At 37.3% G+C, this 25271-nt stretch overlaps 1 protein-coding gene and 1 pseudogene across 12 annotated transcripts in view; one reads left to right on the forward strand and one right to left on the reverse strand.

The window, feature by feature from the left end:
* Window positions 1-25271, forward strand: part of GREB1L (GREB1 like retinoic acid receptor coactivator) — a 255134-nt gene that overhangs the window by 92533 nt on the left and 137330 nt on the right. The window lies entirely within an intron of this gene.
* Window positions 8697-11091, reverse strand: LOC306642669 (large ribosomal subunit protein uL1-like; annotated as a pseudogene). Its single transcript has one exon. The product of its transcript is annotated as a large ribosomal subunit protein uL1-like (transcript).

The following is a 25271-nucleotide window of genomic DNA, read 5'->3' on the forward strand; positions in this document are numbered from 1 at the left end:
AATTTATCTTTCTTTTTTAAATCCAAATAAATGGTTTAAAAACTCTTAGATGACAGAATCATGTGCATATTTCCTAAATCTGGCAACATTTCTGGGGTATTCAAAATGCAGATTCCCTTGTCCTTCCATAGACACGCTACTTAAGAAATCTCTGGGAGAAAGACTAAGAAATCTGAAAAAAGAAAAAAAAAGAAGTGTTCTTCACGTGGTTTCCTTGCAGTCCTTGAACCAGACTTTGTGAGAAACATTGATCTAAACAATTCTGAATTTAAAAGGCGTCATACCAGCCACATTGGTCTCAGCAGGAAAAACAAGTAGTGATTCCAACCAGATTTTCTATTTTGTTTCACTCAGGTCAAATATATCTGTGTTGTACAGTTGCAGGAACAAATGGGAACACAAGTTCTGTTCTTTGCTGCAGCTTCTGATTTATCATTCAGCACTTTATGCCGTCACCACCACCATCAGACCAGAGCCCATTTGGGGCACCCCGTTCACAGAGCTGGGACACCCTGTTCACAGGGCTGACCCACTCCACCTCACTTGTCTGTTGGTTATCTTCAGCCATAGCTCTGATCATTATTTCTCCCTGCCATTTCTTCCACGGATTCTCCTGTATTTCTTCATTTTTTATTCAAAAAAATAAAGAGCACTTTTTCTCCCACCTTATGCCATCAGCCCACTTTATTTACCTTGATTCCTTTAGGAGGTTACTTATATTGTGCTTCTCCCCAAAGACTTGCCCAGGGTAGGTAATAGAACAAGAGGTTTTAAGGGAAAGTAAAGATCATGTCTATGGATGAAAAATTGTCTTTTGGGGTTAGGATTTCTGCCACCCCAAAATGTGTGGGATTGAACCCAGAAACTTTGTATGCTGAGCATGCACCTGGATTAAGTTTTTAATTTATCTTATCAGATAATTCGGGGGTATAGCTCAGTTGTTAGCATGCACTTAGCATGTGTGAGGCCCTGAGTTCAATCTCTAGCACAGAAAGAAAGGAGAAAGGAAGAAAGGAAAGAAGGGAGGGAGGGAACTTGAAGTTTAGAAAAGACCAACAGTAGTCCGAATTATAGAATTATGTAAGAGGAGACTAGAATCTTATGTTCTCTTAGTCTGACTTCTCTGGTAGACCAGAATAATTTTTTTTTTTCATATTTACACCAATTCTTTTTGTCTGGCAGTCTGACCTCAGAAGTCTCTAAGCAGGGATTTTCACAATATGTATAAGTAAACTCATATTTATCCGACCTTTCATTCATTAGTTCCCTGTTGATTTTTTTTTTTTAATTTTTAGTTATAGATGGACACAATACCTTTATTTTATTTATTCATTTTTATGTGGTGCTGAGGATTGAACCCAGGGCCTCACACATGCTGGGCAAATGCTCTACCACTGAGCCACAACCCCAGCCCCCTCTCTGTTGATTTTTAATTAACAATTTTGATTACAGTTTGGATCATTTCACATAATCTTTTCTGTGATCATAGGGAATACAGTGTGCTTAGTTTGAAGAGCATAAGATAACAGAGTTTAAGGCCTGAAAGTAGAATCTCAGCACTAGTGACTTTCATTCAGCCTTTTGGAGTCTCTTTTCTTGTTTCATCAGTGCTAGTGTGCTTATCTCAGAATGCTCTTGTGAGGATTGAATGAAACAAAGTGTATCAAAGCTCCCAGTGCAGAACTGAGATGTTATTTAGAAATTTGGGGTTAATTAGAAATTGGGTGCATCCAAAGAAAATTAGGAAACCTCTCTCAACTTTAGACTAAGATAATATTTGCTAACTCTATTATTTTTATAACTTTTCTTTGACCCACCTAAAACAATCACATTCCTATACAGATCTAGAACCTAGAATGGTATAATCATATTTATGCTTTCATTTTCATCATCTTTTAAAAAAAATTTTTTTTGTAGTTGTAGATGGACAGAATGCCTTTCTTTTATTTATTTATTTTTATGTGGTTCCAAGGATCAAACCCAGTGTCTCACACATGCCAGGTAAGTGTTCTGCCACAAAGCTCCAGCTCCAGCCTTCTCATTGCCTTCCCATGTGGACACTTTGTTGATGAGCCTCAAATGCAGCTTACCTCTCTAGCAGTTACCCTACTAAGTGGTGTGGGTTTGTTTGTTTATTTTTTTTTCCCCCTTCCTTTGTCTGCTTTTAGGATACCTCCCAGTTCAAGCCATGCTCCCCATCTCCACCCCACAGGACATGATGATATAGGAAGATCTTTGTGGCCCCATCACCACAGAACCTCAAATAGTAGTAAAATATAATAAACATTGGTTCTAGAGTGAGACTTATGCATTTGAGTATCAGGTTGGCTACTTATGAGCATAGTTGTCTGATACAGATGAACAGAGATAAATGTGTACAATAAAACTCTAGAAGGTATAAAAGCATTGTTCTTTCTATGGATAGGGATGGCTATAGGAAAGGGTATCAACATGTACTGAATGCTTCATATACATTACCTTCTCTACAAGGTAGGAGCTATCATTCCCATTTCACAGATCATGAGCCTCACGTGATAAGCAAGGAGTGGAGCCTGATTTGCCACATGCCTGTCTTCCTGCTTTGGGAACAGTACAGGTTGGATGATTCTTGGTCCTGACTCCTCTTGCCTACTGAGGAGTGAGGGAAGGAATAGTTGAGAAAATGGAAGGAGATACTCCATGTTGCAGCTGGCAAATAAAGAACAATCAGAGCAAAAATATTAGTCACAGATGTCAGAATAGATTTCTGCATCTTGTCTGTGTGACAAAACTGAAGACCAGAGAGGCCATAGAATTGGCCACGGTTTCTTTCATTGAGGGTGGAGGGGGCTGTACCTCTCATTTGCAATCAACCTGAAATGTGGCTGGCTCAGCCTCAGTCCCTTTATCTCCACACTTCCCTTTCCCTCTATTCACCGATGTGATTCACTTATCATTTTTAAACCTATAGGGGTGAACCCAGAAAACTTTTTGGAGTTTAGACTCATAGAACTTTCTCAGTGTTTTTCCACTTGAACACAAATGAAGTCAAAGGTTTCACCTGCCCTGAAAGCTCCAGGTGACACCAACTGGTTAAGTTAGGCGTGAACTGTTGCCTTCTGTGGCTGGGGCAACCCTCTTGGTCACCCTATTAGAGTTCGAAGAAACAATGGGCTTCCTTTTCAAAGGAAAGTGGGAACTGAGCTACTTTTGTTCTTCATAAGGGATGATTATTACAGTCAAACAAAAGTGAGGAAGGATGATGAGAAATCAGTTCTCTGAAAGAAATTACAAGGAAAGGGTCCCATTATTAAACCTAAAATTTGACTTTTAGGTGTTGGAGACGATTTAAATTATCCAAACCATTGTAACCTGTGTGCAATACATTTGTAAAACTTCAGACTGATTGATGGGTCCCCCATCTGATAATGTTGGGTGGAAAGCTGATCTAATATTATATATCTTAGAATTACAGTTGGAGGGGGGTTTGAGTTTTTCTAGTTTATACTTAATGTAGCCCTCTGAGTAGAGTTGGTAAGACCGAAATGATGTGTGGCAATGAATTTTTAAGTCATTACAGATTTTAGAATGTTAGGAAGATAAAAAAAAAAAAAAAAAAAAAAAAAAAAAAGGCCAGTGTGTCAGGTTCAGGAATTTTGGTCATGAACATGTTACATCAGGAACTGTGCTTAGACTTTTGTTCTTCTAGGCCTCATTGCCTCAAATACAATTTAGATGCAATTATTTTTTTACATAATTACATTTAAGCACCTGATGATCTAATGAAGACAATTTCTTAATGTGTCAATAGGAGTTCTTTGTATCTTATTTGAATCTTTTGTTGTTTTAAGCTAATCTGCTTTAGGGTTCTCAAATCCAGGCATTTTACAAAGCAGATTCTAGCAATGGCATTCATTTGGAATGCTGCCTTTTGTTTACTAGCTTTACCAGGCCCTCCCTGCTTCCTTTGGTCATCTGGTGTCTTCACTAATGTGATTTGTACTCCTTGGCTCTGCAGGTAGCCATGAGCCTTTATTAGTGGGGTTTACAATGAGACTCACCACCCTGGCTGCTAATGAAGGGAACCCCAGGGATTTTTTTTTTTTTTTTTTTTTTCCATCTGTCTTCCAAAAGAGTGGAGGAAAATTGAGTTCTGGGTTTGTTAATTCTCCTTGTTTTCCATTACTTTAATTTAAACAATTGGTGTACTAACTGGGGTGCAAAAATACAAATATTTTTGTTTAGGAGTCAGAATGTCATCTGCCAGCCCTGTATGCTAATCACTGGAATTGTTTATTTTTGAACCTGGAAAGAATAAAGTGGAGTCTCTGTTTAAACTCAACCAAATGACATTTTACCTTCATCTGTTTTTGTCTTTCGGGAATTGTTGACCAATTTGGTTGTTTAAAAAAAAAAAAATGCCTTGGACTCTGGTACCATCCTGGCTATTTAGCATTCCATAATTTTGATTAGATCACTGACACTCTTAGTTTCCCATCTAGGGAAAAAAAAAAAAAAAAAGGAGTGTTTTAACGAGATGCATATGAGAGCCACATACTATTTCATATGCTTCCTGCTTTCTTTTCTTTCTGCTACCAGAGCAATCTAATATGCCCCTTCACTGGATATTTGGGTAAATCTATTGAAAAGCAAGCTTACATCTGAGAAAATATTTTAACCAGCAGTCAAACCAGTAGCTAAATATGAAATGTGGTCTTCATGGTAGAAGTGATATACTTTGTCGATTATTACCCAATTTTAGAGACAAAAGAATTTTCCATTTCCAGTAGGGAAGCCAGGTTTGCACTGTGCATCATAAGGCAGTGGTTACAGGTATAGTTTAAAGGTCTTCCAGGGGTCACGAAATCTTGGATTTTAGAGCAAGAAGGGACCTCAGCAATTGTTGAGTTCAATCCTTTAAATTTTACCAGTGAGAATTCAAGAGGCCCAGAGATGCTTAGTAGCTCATCCATGGTCACAGAATTTACAGAGCTGCCAGTAGAGCCCCAACTCCAAAGAAAAGTGGGCAGGTACCAGGGTAGAGCTGACCTCTTAATGTAAAACAGAGGGTGAAAGGTTGAAAGAGGGACTGTTAATTCCATGTCTGAAAACTTAAAAGTGCGACTTGACAGTTGGTTTGTTTTTCTGTTGCAGGTACCAAATTAAATTCAATCCAATCTCACAAGTATTTCATGAGGGTACACTTTGTGTGGAACCTTGTACTGGGGCGATCTTGCGAAGATGATTAAGCCATACTTCCTCCTTTCAGGGGGTTTAGAGTCTAACCTGGGGAGGAAACAAATGAGAATTGCTGGAAGTGAAAATAACAAACAAACCGAGGATTCCAAAGTCCAAAGAGAAGATGGACTTAGGAAGTTTTATAGGATGAATGTTTAATAGCAGGTCAAATTCATGGTGCTCTCGGAGCTCACAGGAAATGTCTTAAATCAGACTGGAAGAAAAGAAAGAAAGTGATAAATTAAAATTTGGGCTAGTTCTCCTCCTCCTCCATAAAAAAAAAAAAAATGTTTAATCAATTGAATACATCTGAATTCACAATATTCAAAAATCTATATTCTTACATAAATAACTAATCCAAAAACCATCAGTTCCTTTTTAAAATTTTTTTTATTTTAATTTTTTTTATTTTTTCATACATGTATGAAATAATGTCTGTCTTATTCTACTGTCCTTCCTCCCCCTCACCCCACCTCTCCCTCACTCCCCTCTGCATAATCCAGAATTTCTTCATTCTTCCCTACCACCCCCCACTATGGGTCAGCATCTGCTTTTCAGAGAAAACATTTGACCTTGTGGTATTTTAGGGATTGACTTACTTCACTTAGCATGATATTCTCCAGTTCCTTCCATTTATCTGCAAATGCCATAATTTCATTCTTCTTTAAGGCTGAGTAATATTCCATTGTGTATATGTACCATATTTTCTTTACCCATTCATCTGTCGAAGGGCGTCTAGGTTGGTTCCATAGTTTAGCTAGTGTGAATTGAGCTGCTATAACATTGATGTGGTGGCATCACTGTAGTATGCTGATTTTAAGTTCTTTGGGCATAAACTGAGGAGTGGGAGAGCTGGGGCAAATGATAGTTCCATTTCTAGTTTTCTTAGGAATCTTCATACTGCTTTCCATAGTGGTTACACCAATCAGCAGTCCCACTAGCAATATATGAGTGTACCTTTTTCCCCACATCCTCATCAACACTTATTATTGCTTGTATTCTTGATAATTGCCATTCTAACTGGAGTGAGATGAAATCTTACAGTAGGTTTGATTTGCATTTCTCTAACTGCTAGAGATTATGAACATTTTTTCATGTTTGTTGATTGGTTATATTTCTTCTTCTGTGAAGTGTCTCTTTAGTCCCTTAGCCTATGTATTGATTGGGTTATTTTATTTTATTTTGGTATTAAAATTTTTTAGTTCTTTATCCCGGAGATTAATGCTCTATCTGAGGTACATGTGGTAAAGATTTTTTCCCATTCTGTAGACTCTCTCTTCACGTTATTCATGTTTCCTTTGCTGAGAAGAAGCTTTTTAAGTTTGAATCCATCCCATTTATTGATTCTTAATTTTACTTCTTGCTCTTTGGGAGTCTTATTAAGGACATCTGGTCCTAAGCTGACATGAAGAAGCTCTGGGCCTACTTTTTCTTCTGTTAGGCACAGGGTCTCTGGTCTAATTCCTAGGTCCCTGATCCATTTTGAGTTGAGTTTTGTGCAGGGCGAGAGATAGAGGTTTAACTTCATCTTTTTACATATGGATTTCCAGTTTTCCCAGCACCGTTTGTTGAATAGGCTATCTTTTCTCCAGTGTATATTTTTGGACCTTTGTCTAGTATGAGATAACTGTATTTATGTGGGTTTGTCTCTGTGTCTTCTATTTTGTACCACTGGTGTACCTGTCTATTTTGGTGCCAATACCATGCCATTTTTGTTACTATTGCTCTGTAGTATAGTTTAAGGTCTGGTATTATGATGCCTCCTGCTTCTCTCTTCCTGCTAAGGATTGCCTTGGCTATTCTGAGTCTCTTATTTTTCCAAATGAATTTCATGATTGCTTTTCCTAGTTCCATGAAGAATGTCATTGGGATTTTAATAGGAATTGCATTGAATCTGTATAAAACTTTTGGTACTATGGCCATTTTGACAATATTAATTCTGCCTGTCCAAGAGCATGAGAGATCTTTCCATCTTCTAAGGTCTTCTTCAATTTATTTCTGTAGTTTTCATTGTAGAGGTCTTTCACCTCTTTTGTTAGATCGATTCCCGAGTATTTTATTTTTATTGAAACTACTGTGAATGCAGTAGTTTTCCTAATTTCTCTTGCAGTGGATTCATCGCTTATGTATAGAAATGCATTTGACTTATGGGTATTGATTTTATATCCTGCTACTTTGCTGAATTAATTTATGAGTTCTAGAAGTTTTCTGGTGGAATTTTTTGGATCTTCTAAATATAGAATCATGTCGTTGGCAAATCGTGATAGTTTGAGTTCTTCTTTTCCTATTCATATCCCTTTAATTTCTTTCATCTGTCTGATTGCTCTGGCTAGAGTTTCAAGGACATTGTCGAATATAAGTGGTGAAAGAGGGCATCCCTGTCTTGTTCCAGTTTTTAGAGGGAATGCTTTCAATTTTTCTCCATATAGAATGATGTTGGCCTTGGACTTAGCATAGATAGTTTTTACAATGTTGAGGTATGTTCCTATTGTCCCTAGTTTTTCCAGTGTTTTGAACATGAAGAGGTGCTGTATTTTGTCAAATGCTTCTTCTGCATCTATTGAGATAATCATATGATTCTTGTCCATAAATCTATTGATGTGATGTATTACATTTATTGATTTCCGTATGTTGAACCAACCTTGCATCCCTGGGATGAACCCAACTTGATCATGGTGCACTATCTTTTTGATATGTTTTTGTATGTGATTTGCCAGAATTATATTGAGAATTTTTGCATCTATGTTCATCAGGGATATTGATCTGAAGTTTTCTTTTCTCGATGTGACTTTGTCTGGTTTTGGTATCAGGGTGATACTAGCCTCAAAGAATGTGTTTGGGAGGGTTCCCTCCTTTTCCATTTCATGGAATAATTTGAGGAGTATTGGTGTTAATCCTTCTTTGAAGGTCTTGTAGAACTCAGATGAGAATCCATCTGGTCCTGGCTTTTCTTGGTTGGTGGGATTTTGATGGTGTCTTCTATTTCATTACTTAAAATAGATCTGTTTAAATTGTGTATGTCCTCCTGCATCAGTTTGGGTAGATTGTATGTCTCTAGAAATTTGTTGATGTCTTTGAGTTTTTCTATTTTATTGGAGTATACATGTTCAAAATATTTCCAACTATCTTCTGTATTTCAGTAGTGTCCATTGTGATATTTCCTTTTTCATCACAAATTTTAATCATTTGAATTTTCTCTCTCTTTCTCTTTGTTGGTGTGGCTAAGGGTTTATCAATTTTATTCATTTTTTTCAAAGAACCAACTTTTTGTTTTGTCAATTTTTTCAATTGTTTCTTATGTTCAATTTCATTGATTTCAGCTCTGATTTAAATTATTTCCTGTCTTTTGCTGCTTTGGGTGTTGATTCTGTTCTTCTTTTTCCAGGGCTTTGAGATGTAATGTTAGGTCATTTATTTGTTGACTTTTTATTGTTTTAATGTATGAGCTCAATGCAATGAACCTCTTAGCACCACCTTCATAGCGTCCCAGAGATTTTGATGTGCCACATCAGTGTTCTCATTTACCTCTAAGTATATTTTTATTTCCTCCTTGATTTCTTCTTTTATCCATTCATCATTCAATAGCATACTATTTAGTCTCCAGGTGTTGGAGTAGCTTCTATTTTTTATTTTATTATTGATATTTAGTTTTATTCTGTTGTGATTTGATAGAATGCAGGATAGTATTTCTTTTTGTATTTGCTGAGAGTTGATTTGTGGCATATCATATGGTCTATTTTAGAGAAAGATCCATGTGCTGCTGAGAAGAAAGTGTATTCACTCAATGATGGATGAAATACTCTATGTCCATTAAGTCTAAATCATTGTATTATTTAATTCTATAGTTTTTTTGTTTAGTTTTTATTTGGAAGATCTAGCCATTTGTGATCAAGGTGTGTTAAAGTCACCCAGTATTATTGTGTTGTGGTCTATTTGATTCTTGAAATTGAGAAGAATTTGTTTGATGTATGTATATGTTCCATTGTTTGAGGCATATATAGTTATGATTGTTATGTCTCAGTGGTGTATGATTCCCTTTAGCAGTGTGAAATGTCCTTCTTTGTGCCTTCTGACTAACTGGTTCGAAGTACATTTTGTCTGATATGAGGATGGAAACCCCTGCTTGTTTACGCAGTCCATGCAAGTGATATGTTTTTTCCCAACCTTTCACCTTGAGTCTGTGAATATCTTTTTCTAGGAGGTGAGTTTATTGAAGACAGCATATTGTTGGGTCCTTTTTTTTTTTTTTTTTTTTTTTTAATCCAATCTGCCAGTCTGTGTCTTTGGATGGCTGAGTTTAGGCCATTAACATTCAGGATTATTATTGAGATATGATCTGTATTCCACATCATTTTGGTTATTTTTTGGTTTTTAACTTGAATTAGTTTCTCCTTTGATATTTCCTTTAGTGTAGTCGCTCCCTTTGCTGGTTTTCATTTTTTTTTTTTTTTCATTTCCCCCTCATGGAATATTTTGCTGAGAATGTTCTGTAGTGCAGGCTTTCTAGTTGTGAATTCTTTTAACTTTTGTTTATCATGGAAGGTTTTTATTCCATCTTCAAATCTGAAACTTAATTTTACTGGATATAAAATTCTTGGTTGGCTTCCATTTTCTTTCAGAGCTTGATTTGCTATTCAAGGACCTCCTGACATTGAGGACTGGGTTGAGAAATCAGCTGACATCTGGGTTGGTTTCCCCCTATACATAATTTGATTTTTTTCTCTCACAGCCTTCAAAATTCTATCTTTATTTTGTATGTTAGTCATTCTCATTATAATGCACCTTTGTGTGGGTCTGCTGTAATTTTGTACATTTGGGGTCCTATAAGCCTCTTGTAGTTGATTTTCCACTTCATTCTTTAGATTTGGGGAGTTCTCTGCTATTATGTCATTGAAAAGATTGTGCATTCCTTTGATTTGTATCTCCACACCTGCATCTATTCTGATAAACCTTAAATTTGGTCTTTTCATGTTATCCCATATTTCTTGTAAGTTTTTGCTCATGGTTTCTTACTGTCTTCTCTGTGCAGTCAACTTTAATTTCAAGAGTATATATTTTGCCTTCATTGTCTGAGGTTCTGTCTTCCCAAGTGGTCTAGTCTGTTGGTAATACTTTCCATTGAATTTTTAACTTGGTCTATTTTTTTTAATTAATTAATTTATTTTTGATGGTAGCACTAGGATTTATTAGGATGTGCCTCAATACAGGCACTGGGGCTTGCCCATGGTGCTCTTGATGTGTAAAGCCCGGACATTGTGCCAATTCTTCTTGAACAATGACATCAGGAGGTTGACAGCCAGCTGGATGTTATACACAGGTTCATCATCTGTCATCTTCACATGACCAACAGCAGCAGCCAGACACAGTACCTTCTTCATCTGAAACTTGATTGTGAATTTCACCTCATCAACTTTGGCCACCATGTTTTCATTGTGTGTCAGCAGGGAAGGGAATTTGCCAGCTTTATTTAGGCCTGGGCCCAGGATTCATGGAATTTGCTTGATCAAAGACTCTGAGGCCAAAAAGGCATCATATTTCTTGGCCAGCTTCTTGACCAACTTCCTATTCTTGTTGAGTTTCTTCCACTCCTCCATGTCCATGTGGGGAACATCCACAGCCTTGGCCTCATCACAGTGCTGCCGGTCCCCCAGGATGCACACAGAGAACTGAGTGGGGGCGGGGATGGACTTAAGGCTGATGGTGCCCAAGAAGCGCTTGTCCTTCTGGGGATCATAGTTCTTCAAGCTGATCTGCACGCAATTTCACCGTCTCCAGAAACTTGAGGCGCCTGCGCTGGTTCCCGCGCAGGACTTCCTGCCCTGCCTAGTGCAGGGTGTCTCCAGAGACTTTGCTGCTCATGGCTCCTTGCGCCACAGTAACAGAAAAAGAGTATTTCCTTCTTTTCAAGGATTTCTGCTTGATTCCTTTTTAAAATTTCTGCCTCTTTATTGAAGTGATCTTTCACTTCCATTATTTTCTCTCCAATACTATCCTTTATTTTGAAGATCAATTAAACTGTATTTTCTAAACTCCTCTGACATTCCTTCTACTGTGTTGTCTATGGATTCTATTGTTGGAACATCTTGGTTTATTTGAAGAGCTTTGTTCCCTTGTTTTTTCATGTTGTTTGTGTTCTTCTCATCTACTGGTATGGAGCAGAGGCAGTACAGATTCTACTCTGTAGTCTTCTAGTGTCCCTGAAGATTCCAGTACCTCACCTTTAAGGGGAAGACCCATATTAACAGCACCCAATGCAAACTATATACCACCTTACACCAAATGGTTCCTATTAAGGCATTTGCCGTTTTGTCACAATAAACAGAAATGAAGTGTTCAATTATTTTCTACAATATAAACAGTAAGTTTGTTTAAAGGATTTATGGATCAAATGATGGACAATGAGGAAAGAGAAGTAGTGTAAGATGTGATGTTTATGAGGGAGAGGAGAGAACACAGAGGTAAAAATTTCTAGTACGAATGAGGGAGGAATTAATAGAGGTTGGCTGTTAGTATGAGAGAAGTGAGAAAGAGAATCCAGGGAGACCGGTAAGAGAAAAAAATATATACAGATTTTTTTTTTAAAAAAGTAAAAATATAAGAATACAAACAAAACTGTAATATACTATTCAGACATCCCATTCCTCAATAAATTAATGCATGAAAAACATTTGGATTTAAATTTTTAGAGGTGTGGGGGGGGGGGAAAGAAGGAAAGTCTAATGTAAAATCAAATGATTGCTTCCATTGGCTTTCAAAAATTTTCTCAGCTTCCCTTCTCCACCAATAGGTGGGGTTGTCTAGAGTTTGATGTTAGCTCCAGTCCAGTCAGTGCTGACTGGTTGGGTGAGCAGATAGCAAGATGCCCTCACATCCTCTTACAGCCTTCCCACCAGTTGCAGCTGGCCCCTTTCATCCCTGTGCACTTCAGGACTCACTGAGCTGGAGAGAACCCTGTGTTCTCCAGTTTCGCCAACCTGTGCTCCCCCTGGGGAACTGCCCCTAGTCTCCTGCTTTCCACAGGCTTGCCAGATTCAGACTGGCCCACGCAAACCCAGCTGCAATCTGATGGACCTGGGCTTCAGCTTCCCCAGGCCCTGTCTTGCTGCAGTCCAAAGATCTCAATACCCTTTCAAGTTGCAGAGACACCACCAGGGATGCACTCAAACAAAGGAGCAACCCTGCAAAGAGGCAGCCAGATGGTGGCCACTAGCACACAGAGCAGAAAGATCTCAGGTGCAGCCGGACCTGCAGGTACTCCAATATATCTGCAGCCCTAGCCTGTGTCCCCAGACTGAGGTGACCACACTCCAAAATGGCAGTGGTGGCTGTGGCAAACCTGCAGACCCTGCCTGGTGTCCCAAGATGGCAGCAGTTGTGTGTAACCAAACATGCAGGTACTGTGACAATGGACTTCCAGGTAACAGTGGGCAGAAGCCCATCCGCTAGCAGTTTTCGGGCAGTCTGCAGGCTAATAGCAATTGATCACCAGGTGGACATTGGGCCATGGGCAATGGGTAGGTGAAAGGCAGGTGATGGGAAGGCAAGAGGCAGGCAAACAGGCAAATGGCAGATGATAGGCAGTGGTCAATGAGCGATCTGCACTCAAAAGGCAGGGCCTATGCTGGCAGATGGCAGGCCATCATGGCAGAAGAATGGGGGTAAACAGCAGGGTATCAGTGGACAGCAAAACAATATTTTCTCTGCTTGAATCCCAAGTTACAGAGCAACAAGGAATGCAGCCTCCCTCTAGTCCACCATCTTGGATCCTCCTAATGTTCCTATTCTTGGTAATTGCTATTGGAAAAAAATCTCTCATCCTTGCAAATGGATGTCACTATAAATTCTTTATCCATAATTCTAATACTACTTAATTATATCTTTGTGTTTGGCAAAGATCTGCTTTTTCTCTAATCACTTACTTCAAATCTATTCCACTCTCTTCAAACCTGTACCCAATTGTCCTTGTCTCAACAGGTTGCCCCTTTCACTTTTAGGAGCCCCTGAAGAATCAGTAATTGCCTTGACGGTAGCTGGCCCCCAGGTACTAATGATGCTGAGTGCTTCATCTCCAACCAAGGCTTCCCCTTGAACTTCAGACTCATCTATCAAATAACTGCTGAGTATCCCATTTGGATGCTTCATATCCATTTCAAAACCAGTATGTCTAAAAACCAAATGGCTCACCTTTCATCTAAAACCTCACCTTCTTCCTCAACACATGCTTAATCAGAGAAGGTACCATCATATACCCCAATTTGCATTTTTTAAAAACTACCCTGGCTGGAACATGCCAAATGCAGAAAGTGTATACAATTTGGAGACTGCAATAATCCAAGTCAGTGCACTCTGTCATAGTTTTTTTTATTTGTTCCTTTTAGTTATACATGGCATAGAATCTGTTTTGACATAATAATAAAAGCATGAAATATATCATGTTCCAGTTCAGACCCCAGTATCTCTCCCTCTCCTTCCTCACTTCCTCTCCCTTTCGTCTATTAATCTTTCAACCATTTACCCAGTTTTTTTTTTAATTGATTTCTTGTGGATGTACTCGATGGTGAGATTCACTGTGGTGTATTCATGTATGTAAATAGGAAAATTATGTTAGATTCATTCCACTGTCTTTCCTTTTCCCATTTCCCCTTCCTTCCTTCAATCACCATTGTCTACTCCTCTGAACTTCTATTCTTCCTCCTTCATTATTGTGGGCTAGTTTCCGCATACCAGCAAAAACATGTGACCTTTGGTTTGGGGGTATTGGCTTATTTCACTAAGCATGGTAGTCTCCAGGTCCATCCATTTGCTGGCAAATGTCATAAAGTCATTCTTCTTTATGGTTGAGTAATATTCCATTTTGTATAATGCCATGTTTTCTTTATCTATTCATCTGTTGAAGGGCACCTAGGTTGGCTCAATAGCTTAGTTATTGTGAATTGTGCTGCTATAAACATTGATGTGGCTGCATCACTGTAGTATGCTGATTTAAATCTTTTGGGTATATACCAGGTGGGATAACTGGGTCAAATGGTGGTTCCATTCCTAGTTTTTTGAGGAATCTCCATACTGCTTTCCAGAGAGTTTGCACCAATTTACAGTCCCACCAACAATGTATGAGAGTGCCCTTTTCCCCACATCTTCACCAACATTTTTGGTTACTTGTTTTCTTGATAATTGCTCTTCTGACTGGAGTAAGATGAAATCCCAATGTGGTTTTAATTTGGATTTCTCTAATTGCTAGAGATGTTTAACATTTTTTCATATATTTGTTGACTGTATTTCTTCTTTCAAGAATTGTCTCTTTAGTTCCTTTGCCCATTTATTGATTGGGTTATTTGGTGGGGGGGAGGTGTTGTTTTTTGAGTTCTTTGTGTATCATGAATATTAATGTCCTTTCTGAGGTGCAGGTGGCAAACATTTTCTCCCTTTCTATAGGCTCTTTCTTCATGTTCTTGATTATTTTCTTTGCTATGAAGAAGCTTTTTAATTGACTCCATCTTATTGATTTTTAAAAAAATTTTACTTCTTATGCTTTAGGAGTCTTGGTAAGGAAGTCAGTTTCTGTGCCGATATGTTGGAATGAAGGGCCTACATTTTCTTTTAGCAGGTATAGAATTCCTGGTCTAATTCCTAGGTCTTTGATCCACTTAGAGTTAAGTTTCATGTAGGGTGAGAGATAGGGTTTAAATTTCATTCTACTATGTATAGATTTCCAGTTTCCCCAGCACCATATGTTTTTATCTTTTCTCCAGTATGTTTCTGACACCTTTGTCAAACATGAACTAACTATTCATATGGGTTTGTCTCTGTGTCTTCTATTCCATTCCATTGGTTTTCATGCCTATTTTGGTGCCAATACCATGCTGTTTTTGTTACTATACCTCTGAAGTATAATTTAAGGTCTGGTATTGTGATGCCTCCTGCTTCACTTATTAACATGTTGGATATCATTGCACGAAAATTATCATAGTCAAGTGATTTAAAACATGTTTTTGAAGTAAGGTGGGTCTTTTTTAATTCCTAGCACCACCACTTAATGAGTTAGCTATGTAATTTTGAGCAAATTATTAAACTAAGACTGAGTTATTTCATCTAAAAAATAGAGGCAATAAAATGTACTTATTGGACATCCTGAGTATTAAATAAGATATAAGAGATGAAGCATTGGTCACTGGTGTCCTTAACTAAGATTTGTTAGTGCAGAGATCATTTTCAACTTGTTCACCTTTGTGTCTTCAGGACCTGACACAAAGAAGGTACTTAGTAAATATTTACTATTTGTTGAATGAGTAATTGAGGTAGTGGCATGCCTGAATTAAGCCACTAATGATGGAGATGGACGAAATAAAATTCAAGGTAGAAACCCAGGTTTTTTCTTCACTTCCATGTCATCAGTCACTAATTCCTACTGATTTAACCCCTAAATACATCTCAGGTCCATCTCACCCTCTGTGTATCTCTACTGTACCTGTACCTATCCAGGCTATCATGACCTCTCACCAGGACTCTATATAAACACTGTCCCTGCATCCCATCTGCCTCTTCATGAGTGCCTTCCGGACTAGTACTAAGTCTCTTCAAAGCTGAAACGTTATTCTTTTGCTTAATGCCCTTGTGTGGCTACCTTGGATCTATGGGATCAAGTCTCAACTCCTAAAACCTGTGCATACATTTTCATCTTCCTTTCCTTTCACCCCCTTTCTCGCACCTAGGAGTTTAGAAATGCCAGATTAGTTACAGTCTCATCTTCAGAACATACTGTGCTATTTCATGTCTTCATGTTTTTAAGAGTCCCTTGCTTATTCTTTATCTTCTAACTCCCTTCTTTCTGTACCAATTGCATTTATCTACAAATGACAGGAAACACTAAACAAGAAGTGAGAAGTTTCTGTAATTGTCGAAGGCCCATGAAGTATCTTGGCTATCATCAGGGTTTGTGTCTTGTGGTCCTATTATCAATGTGTGGTGTCCATCCTTGATCCTCCCTCAATTCTCTGCCCATTCTAGGATCTTATTCCTTTCATCGTCTCCTCTCTTCTGTACCATCATCTCTCTCTCTCTCTTCTTTGAGGGAAGAACCTCATTCATGCAAGCATCACTCCTTCAAATTATTCCTTCCTGCCATTTAACTTTCCTATAATTACCAACCTATTTCCGCACTAGTTCACCACTCTTCTTAAAAGAGGAATCATATGCCATGCACATTTTCAATCCTGATTGGCGGCTCTTAACTGTCGAAGCTCTTCCACCTTCCATTAATCTGAAACTTCTTTCCTTGGACTTTCACAACAGTGTCTGCCCCTGGTTCCCTTCCTACTTCTTTTACTAGTCTTTCCCCATCTGCTTTGCTGGGTATTCCTTTCCCTCTTCTTTACTCTAAAATAACTGTTTCTCATGGTTCACTGCATAATTTTCTCTTATTCCACATGCTTTCCCTACCTAGGCAGTTGCTATGTCATTTTACCAGTACCAATATCAGTTGTTGGTGTGGCTGCCCTCTGTCACCAGGGACTGTTTATTCAGTCCCCATACCTGAATGCAAGTTTCTAACTGCCTACCGAAAAAGCCACCTCCTCTTTGCTCCTTCAACCCCTGATTATGTCAAGCCCCATCACCTTCCTAGACACATGCAGAAACTTTTGATCTGGTCTCTAATCCAAGTAGCACACTGCCACTAAAGTTACCTTCTTTAAAAAAAAAAAAAAATCTGAGTATGTTAATTTTGCTTTTGAAAACTTCCATTGACTTTCTCCTGTTTCCAGAATTAAATTCAAAGTCCTAATTTGGCAAAGAAGTTCCCTGAGGGACCATCCTTTTTTATTGTCTTCTCTTGCCACTCCATCCTCTGACCCACATGCATTGTTCAGTATTTCTAAAATACAATATGCCTTTGGCAGTCTGTTCTGCTGACTGTGCCCTCATTCTGTTCGATGAATTCCTACTGTATCTTTTGAAGGCATCCAAAATATCACTGATTCTCCGATGTTGTCTCCATTTCTCCAGAGTTGCTCCATCCTCTGAGCCTTTATAGTACTTTGTTCTTGATGCTGTTGGACACTTACTCATTTACAGATCTGCCTTCACTTTTAGACTGGGAGCCTTTTGAGATTAGGGATGACCTTTATGATTATTCCTAGTATAGTTCACTGTTTCTGTGTGAATAAATGAATAAAATTATGAAATCGGGGAATGTGTATGAATTTATTCTAATAATAATGGGTTGCTTTAAACATATCCATTTTGGACATGGGTTGACATGCTGAAATTGAGGGGACAGTGGAACACAAAGTTGCTAATCTTTTCTAATTTGGGAGCAGTGACTCAGAAAATATTTTATAATGAATGATGTAGATGTAGGGGTCGCCAGCAAAGACAATAGGAAACACCTGATTGAATCACGTCTTTCAGGAGTGGACTAGACACAGTAGTACACCTTTATAGGAAGGTGGGGAAAGGTTGATAGTGGAAGTTGCAGGCTCCTGCCTTCTACTTCAAACCCATCTTGTTGGTTCTTCTCTTCTGCTACATGGAGGTAGGAGGAGTGGAGATTCAGTTTCTGTTCCTTTTAATAGCAAGAGAGAATGGGCCGGGTGGAAATATGTGTTTTGTTCTCCTCACAAGGTAATCAATAAACTGACAAGGCTTAAGAATTTCTTTCTTAAATTGAAAAAAAAATCTTTGGGGATTCTATTTATCCAGCTAGTTGCTTTTTATTTAAGTTCTTCTCTCTTTCCCCCTCTATTCTACTTCTTTGCTTTCTTAGGACCTGTAGGAAATATAAGACTGTTATGTAGATTTTCTATGTAGATTACTCAGGTAAAGTGAGTTCTGTGTTTCTATACAACTGCTTAACATATAACAAATTGTAAATCTAGTTGCATAAAAATAACTGGGAGTTGGGGTGTAGCTCAATGGTAGAGTGCTTGCCTGAAGTGTGCAAGACCTGGGGTTCAATTCCCAACACCACTAAATAAACAAATATTAAAACTGCATGTAAAATTGACAATGAACAGCATAAGCACATTCAAAAGTCAAAACTTCTGACAAAATTGGGGAAAAGGTTGCAACTTAAAAGCCAGAAAATAAAAATCCTTAATATATAAAAAGCTCCTGTAAATCAATAATAAAATCAACAATCAGAAAAATGAAGACCAAACATTTCAGATAAGAAAACCTAGGGGATTTTAAATATTTGAAAAAATATTTTATTTCATTTATGAGAGAAATTCATATTAAAACTACATTGAGATATCATTTTTCTTTTGTCAGTCTGGCAAAGATCCAAAGGTAAATAATATTCTACGTTGATAAAGATTGGGGCATATATAAATTCATGTAAATTAATTCAACCCTCATGAAGGGTAGTTTGGCAATATTTAACAAAATTAAAACTGCCTATTTTCTTTGTCCCAGCAATTTCACTTCTAAAGTATTTATCCAACAAGCACAAAATCAAAGTATATTAATGCAGGATCAATTATTATATTAATAATAATATAAGAAATAAAATTAAGGTAAATAAAATAAAATAAGAAATAACAAAGATTAGAAACTAAATGTCCATCATTAAGGTATGACTTTAAAATAATTATGGTATATACATGTCAGTAGATTCTCTGAAGCCATGAAACAGATTAAGAAAGATCTTTATGCACTTTATAAAAAGATCTCCAAAAACCTTTTTTTTTCTTGAGTGCTGGGGATTGAACCCAAGGCCTTGTGCATGCTAGTCTAATGCTGTACCACTGAGTTATACCCCAAATCCTCCAAAATATTTTTAAATTTAAAGCAAGGTGCAAAAGAGTGTATTTGTTTTGTCCTTACTTATACATACATTTATAAAAATATAATGGATGTATTTTAAGCAAACTAATAAAAGTGGTTTTCTTTGGGGGGAGATTGTGGGACAAAGGTTTGAAGGGACACTTTCAGTATTTTTCCTACTTCTAGATTTTTTAGTTTTTTAAAAATAATTATGTATTTTGGGCTGGGGATATAGCTCAGTTGGTAGAGTGCTTGCCTTGCAAGTACAAGGCCCTGGGTTCAATCCCAGCACTGCCCCCACCCCCAAAAAAAATGTTTTTCTTACCTCATCCATTGTATTTTTGAAATATATCTATATTTTTAACTGACACATAATAATTGTACCTATTTGTTGGGTTCCATGTGACATTTCCGTATATGTATGCAATATCTTATAATCAGATCAGAGTAATTGGCATATCTATCACCGAAGACATTTGTCATTTCTTTGTGTGGACTTGGAAATGTCCAGAATCCTCTCAACTTCTAGAGTTTCTAATCAGGTAAACGTATCATTTATCCAAAAAATTAAAAGAAAGAGTTTTTTACATATTTAAAATATAAATATTTAGTTTAAACAGCTACAGAGACACAACTTCCATAGTGATTCAATATAGGTAGGAATTACATTGCAAATAGTTGAATGTTATCTTTGTTTCTTAAGTGCCAGCTGTATGTCCCAGAACCATGCTACATGATGTGGGGTCACAAGGAGAAACCTAAGTAGGAGCAAAGTAAAAAAAGGGTTAAGACTGGCTGAAAGTTGAGTGAAGGAGTGAGATAGACCATTTGAACAGGGCACAGAAATGGTTGTGGGCTTATTTTTGGAAGAGAGCAATAAAATCAAGTTGATAGTAAAAGATACTATGGACTGGGTATGTGTGATGAATGATAAGTTTAAATTGTTACAGAAAGATAATGAATAAAAGTTTTCAAACACTACATTGTGTAATTTGTGTTTTATTGTAGGGACTATGAGTTTTGGACTACTTCCTATGTCATCATGGAAAGTTCCTGCAAAGTCTACATAAACAGGCTATTATACATAAATGTAGCAGATTCACTAGCTTGTGAGAGTAAAAATGACATATGAAGGCATAGTAAAAGCAAGTTGTAGTATTTATTTATTGTCTTTACTATATGAGCATTCGTAAATTGTGTTTGTCACTCGACATCTACCCAATAAACTTACTGATGTGAAAAGGTATTGTCAAAGGAGAAAATCATGTTTTGCAATATCAGGTGTGCAAAGTCAGTAAGGATAGTAATAATAAAGATATAAGCTTAGCCAAGTTTGCAATGTGCTTAAATTTTTAAACAACTTCATTATAGAAAATTGGAAAACAAAGGTAATCATAAAGGAAACAAATATCTCATAATCATTTCACCCACTATAATGTGATTTATATCTTTATTCCTTTATCTTATCAGGTTATTTTCATATTTTTCCTTCTAGAAATGGGACCACATTGCTTTTACAACATTTTTCCATTTCATACATTATGAATATATTTATATTTAAGAAATGTACCTCTTATTGTATTCCACTTATGGCTGAATTTCTGAGTGTTAGTGAACCAGTGTTTACAAGGTACATGAGTAGCAATTATCACTGCCCTTATTGTGCTTAACCATTGTTGTATTGTTGGACTATTAGGTTGTTCTCAAGGTTGGGGGTATTAATGTTTTACTTTATTATATTCATAACAGACATTAACTCTATTAGAAACATTTTTCTTAGCTGATCATTTATTAACTTTTTTTTAGAGGTTTAACATACAAAAAAAGTTTTATGTTTTTACTTGTCAGTTTTTTCTGTCTTCTCCTTTGTGATTATAGTTTTAAAAAGCCAAACTCTCACTGATAACATAATAAATATTGATAATGGATGTTATAAATATCAGTACAAAATCATTCTTTTTGTGTATGTATATGTGGTACTGGGGATTGGACCCAGGGCGAGTGCCCTACCACTGAGATGCATCACTAGGCCTTTAAAAACTTATTTTACTTTCTAATAGTCTTGCTAAGTTGCCCAGGCTGGCTTTGAACTTGTGATTCTCCTGCCTCAGCCTCCTGAGTAACTGGAATTACAGACATGAACCACCAGGCTAGGCAATAAATAACAATTCTATTTCCTCTTGTTTTTATATGTTGATATAGATAGGTACATAAATGTATTTATGTGTAGACATTTAAATTTAATCTATTATTCTCGCTGGAATTTATTTTTAGTGTCTAATATGTTGTTCTCAATGGTTACTTTTTAAATTATCGATCATTATTACAGAACCATTAAAAGAATAATTTTGAAGTGGGTGCTATTGCAGGCAGGGGGACTTTCAGTGTTTGTTGATCAGTGTTGCTGAAGCAAGGGGTTAGGAAAGAAAAAGCACAGGTTAAGGCTGGAGAATGAGTGGGAATACTAAGGATATTAATTTTTATCCTGAGAACAAGGTAAAATCTTAAAAGGTTTTCAGCAAAAGATTGGCAAGATTTTATTTGCAGTGTAATACGAAGAAGTGTTTGGACGGTTCCCAGAGGAGTTAAGGAGAGCATTTAGGCCCGTTGGTATCCGTTCCTGGGACTAGGCCTTAGTTGGCATCCATGAGGGCCTTTCTGCAGAGCTGCTTGAAGGTCCTTACAGCACGTCCTTCCTGTCGCTGGCTCTTTGCGGTACCAAATCCGCAGATATTTGTCACTGCCTGCAGCAACAATTTGCACGGGTCTTATGGGTGGTGGACTGGAAACTGAGCTACTTCTATCTTTCTCTTTAGCGCACTGCTTTCTTACTTGTTTGTTTATAGAGGAGAGAGCAAATGAGGCTTACTTGCTTTGAGAGGAGAGAGAGAGAGACTTTGCTTTCAGAGATATCTATGTCTTCTTAGTTTTCTGCTGCTTCTTACTGGTGCGTCCTGCATCCTGTGAACTAAGGGTGCGTCTACCTAAGGTGCTTTAGTGATGCGTCTCAGTTCTCCGCTCTGCGATCTGCCTTACGCAGCTTTCTGCTACCTGCTGTGCCACTTCTTTCTACTAGCTGCTCCTTCTGCTGTCTTTTCTTTCTTCTTGCCCTATTCCTGCTAGCTGCTGTGTTTTTCCCTACTAGCTGCTGCAGCTTCTTCTTCCTTTCTGCTAATGGCTTCTCTGCGCTTCTTTCTGCTAGCTGCTGTGTTGCGCTGTCTTGCTCAGCCTACGCTTATATCACTTCCAGGAGGCGGAGAGCAGGGCCATGCCTCTTACGCAAAGATTAGCAAGATGCTAGATGTCCGAGCAGGCACAATTAGGAGTGCTTGAGAACACATGCGCATACATTGTGTGCGTGGACGATAAATCACCTGAGTGTGCTTATGTCAATTAACCTCCTCGCTGCCTATGTGATCAGGCGCCGTCAACATGGCACAGCCCCCAACACTTCCCTCAGTGCAAGTCTTCTATGAGAGCAAGGCAGAAGCTGCTATATCTGCTATGACCTTGGAAATCACTCATTGTCTCTTGTTCAGTGTTTTACTGATCAGGCTTGACAGCATCACTAGCATCTTGTGATTTCTCAATATGTTTTAGGTTAGCCATTTTGATAGGTTCTTTAGTGATATCTCTTATGCTTTTAATTTGCATTTCACTGATAAGTCAGCCCTGATTCGGTGTGGGAGGATCTTACACAGTGAGAATCACTAGGGACCATCTTGGAAGATGGTCACCACAGATTAAACCCAATCTCTAGCACTTAATTGCTGGCCCTGCTAAGGAATTGAGAAGCAGCATATGGATGGAAGGAAGCCAGAAATAGTGATATGATATCCAGAAGAAGAGAAGGCAGTTTCAAAAATCAGGAGGGCATGTTAGATGAGAACTGAAAACAATGTTTATTAGTGTAGTGACATGGATTTTAATGACCAAAAGCTCTTTCTTCATAATATAATTTAATCTATGGTTCTGATTCACCTCCCCTTATAACTTTTTTATAAAGATTTTTTTCTTGTCTTTGATAATCTTCCTTATGAAATTAGAGATGTTTTAGTAGAGTTCCACAAAAATTCTACTGATCTTTTAATTAGAATTGTGGTGTTTATTATTATGTCTGAGAAATACGTATTTTACAATGATTAGGCTTCTCCTTAATTAGCCTAGTATATTTATGTATGCAAATTTTCATTTAAATCACCTAATAAAGTTTGGTAATATAAAAAAATGTTATCATATATCTGTCATTATGATTCCTAGGTATCAGGGTTAGGGATGTAGCTCATTGGTAGAGTGCTTGCCTAGCGTGTAAGAGGCTCTGGGTTTGATCCCCAGCACTGGAAAAAAAAAAAAAAAAAAAAAAGATCATTCTTAGGTATTATTTTTCTGGTTGTTACTGTGAATATAACTTTCCTTTCTTCACTACCACCATGGTGATATATACATATAAATATTTATACATATAAATACACATAATGTGATGTTTTGAAATATGTATACATTGTAGAATGACTGAATCAAGCAACTTAGCATATCTGTTACCTCATTTTTAATTGCTTTGTGGTAGAACTCTTAAAATCTGCCCTAAAAGCCTGGTACACACCTGTAATCCCAGAGACTAGGGAGGTTGAGGCAGGAGGATTGAAAGTTTAAGGCCAGCCTCAGCAACTTAGTAAGATGCTGTTTCAAAATAAAAAATGAGAAGGACTGGGTATATAGTTCAATGGTAAAGCACCCCTGGATTCAATCCCAGCACCAAAAACAAAACAAAACAAAACTGTTCTTAGCAATATGCAAGTATACAGTATATCGTATACTCACCATGTTATCCAATAAATCTCTTGAACTTATTCCTCCTAACTGAAATCTTGCATTTTTTTGACCAGCATCTCCCAGTTCCTACTCTCACAATCCAGTCCCTGCTAACCACCATTCTACTCTTTGTTTCTATGAGTATGATTTCTTTTTTTAGATTTCACATGCATGTAAGATGATGTAGCATTTGTCTTTCTGGACCTGGCTGTTTCACTTAATGTCCTCCAGTTTCATTCATGTTATCCCAAAGACAGAGTTTCCTTCTTTTTAAAAGCACATTGTGTTTATATAACATATTTTCTTTATCCATTTATCCACTGATGAACATTTATGTAATTCCACATCTTGCTATTGGGAATAGTGCTGAAACAAACATAGGAGTACAGATATCTCTTCAAGATACTAAAATCATTTTCTTTGGATATATAGTAGTCTCTTCTTATCCACAGGGTGTATACTCCAAGACTCCCAATGAATACCTGAAACTGCAAATAGTTCTGGACTCTATATAATTTCTCCTCAACCTATAATGTAGTTACAGCTCAATAAACCCATTATAAGTTGAAAATACTATAAATTGAAATGCCTTTAGTACACCAAACATCATAGCTCATTCACACCGTATACTGTAGAGTGTTGGTTATTTGCCCCGTGATGGCATGGCTTACTGGAAACTGTAGCTGATTGGCTGTGCTCAGCATCTCAAAAGAGTATTGTATTACATCTTGGGAAAAGATCAAAATTCCAAATACAGTTTCTACCATGTGTATTGCTTTCATACCATTATAAAGTTTAAAAATTGTAAGTCAGACCATCACAAGTTGAGGATCATCTGTTTTTCTTATACATACAAACCAGTGAAAAAGTTCAATTTGTACATTATGCACAGTAAGTACTTAACGATTCCTAAAAATAAAATAGAACAATAATAGCAATATACTGTAATAAAAGCTATTTTAAATCTTATGAATTATTTGGGGAAATTTCCATTTAATAGGAAAATTTAATATTTTCAAACTCAGGTTGACAGTGGGTAACTGAAACTGCAAAAAGTGGAACTATGGCTAAGGAAGATACTGATAACCACTAATAGGACTGGCTGGATCATATGGTAGTTCTAATTTGAATTTTTTGAGGAACCTGCATACTGTTTCCTATAAACGATTGTGTTAGTTTACTGTCCTACCAGCAGTATACAAGGGTTCCCTTTCTCACATCCTCTCAACGCTTGATATCTTTCATCTTTTGATAATAGATGTGAGATGGTATCTCATGTGGTTTTAATTTGCATTTCCCTGGTGATTAGTGATGAGGAGCATTTCATATACCTGTTGGCCATTTGTATGTCTTCTTTTAAGAAATGTCTATTCAATTTCTTTGCCCATTTTTTAGTTAGGTAGTTTTCTTGCTATTCTTTTTTTTTTTTTTTTTTGAGATCTTCATATATTTTGGGTTAATTCCTTATTAAATGTATGGTT

Source organism: Sciurus vulgaris (assembly GCF_902686455.1).
Source record: "Sciurus vulgaris genome assembly, chromosome: 13".
Taxonomy (NCBI): domain Eukaryota; kingdom Metazoa; phylum Chordata; class Mammalia; order Rodentia; family Sciuridae; genus Sciurus; species Sciurus vulgaris.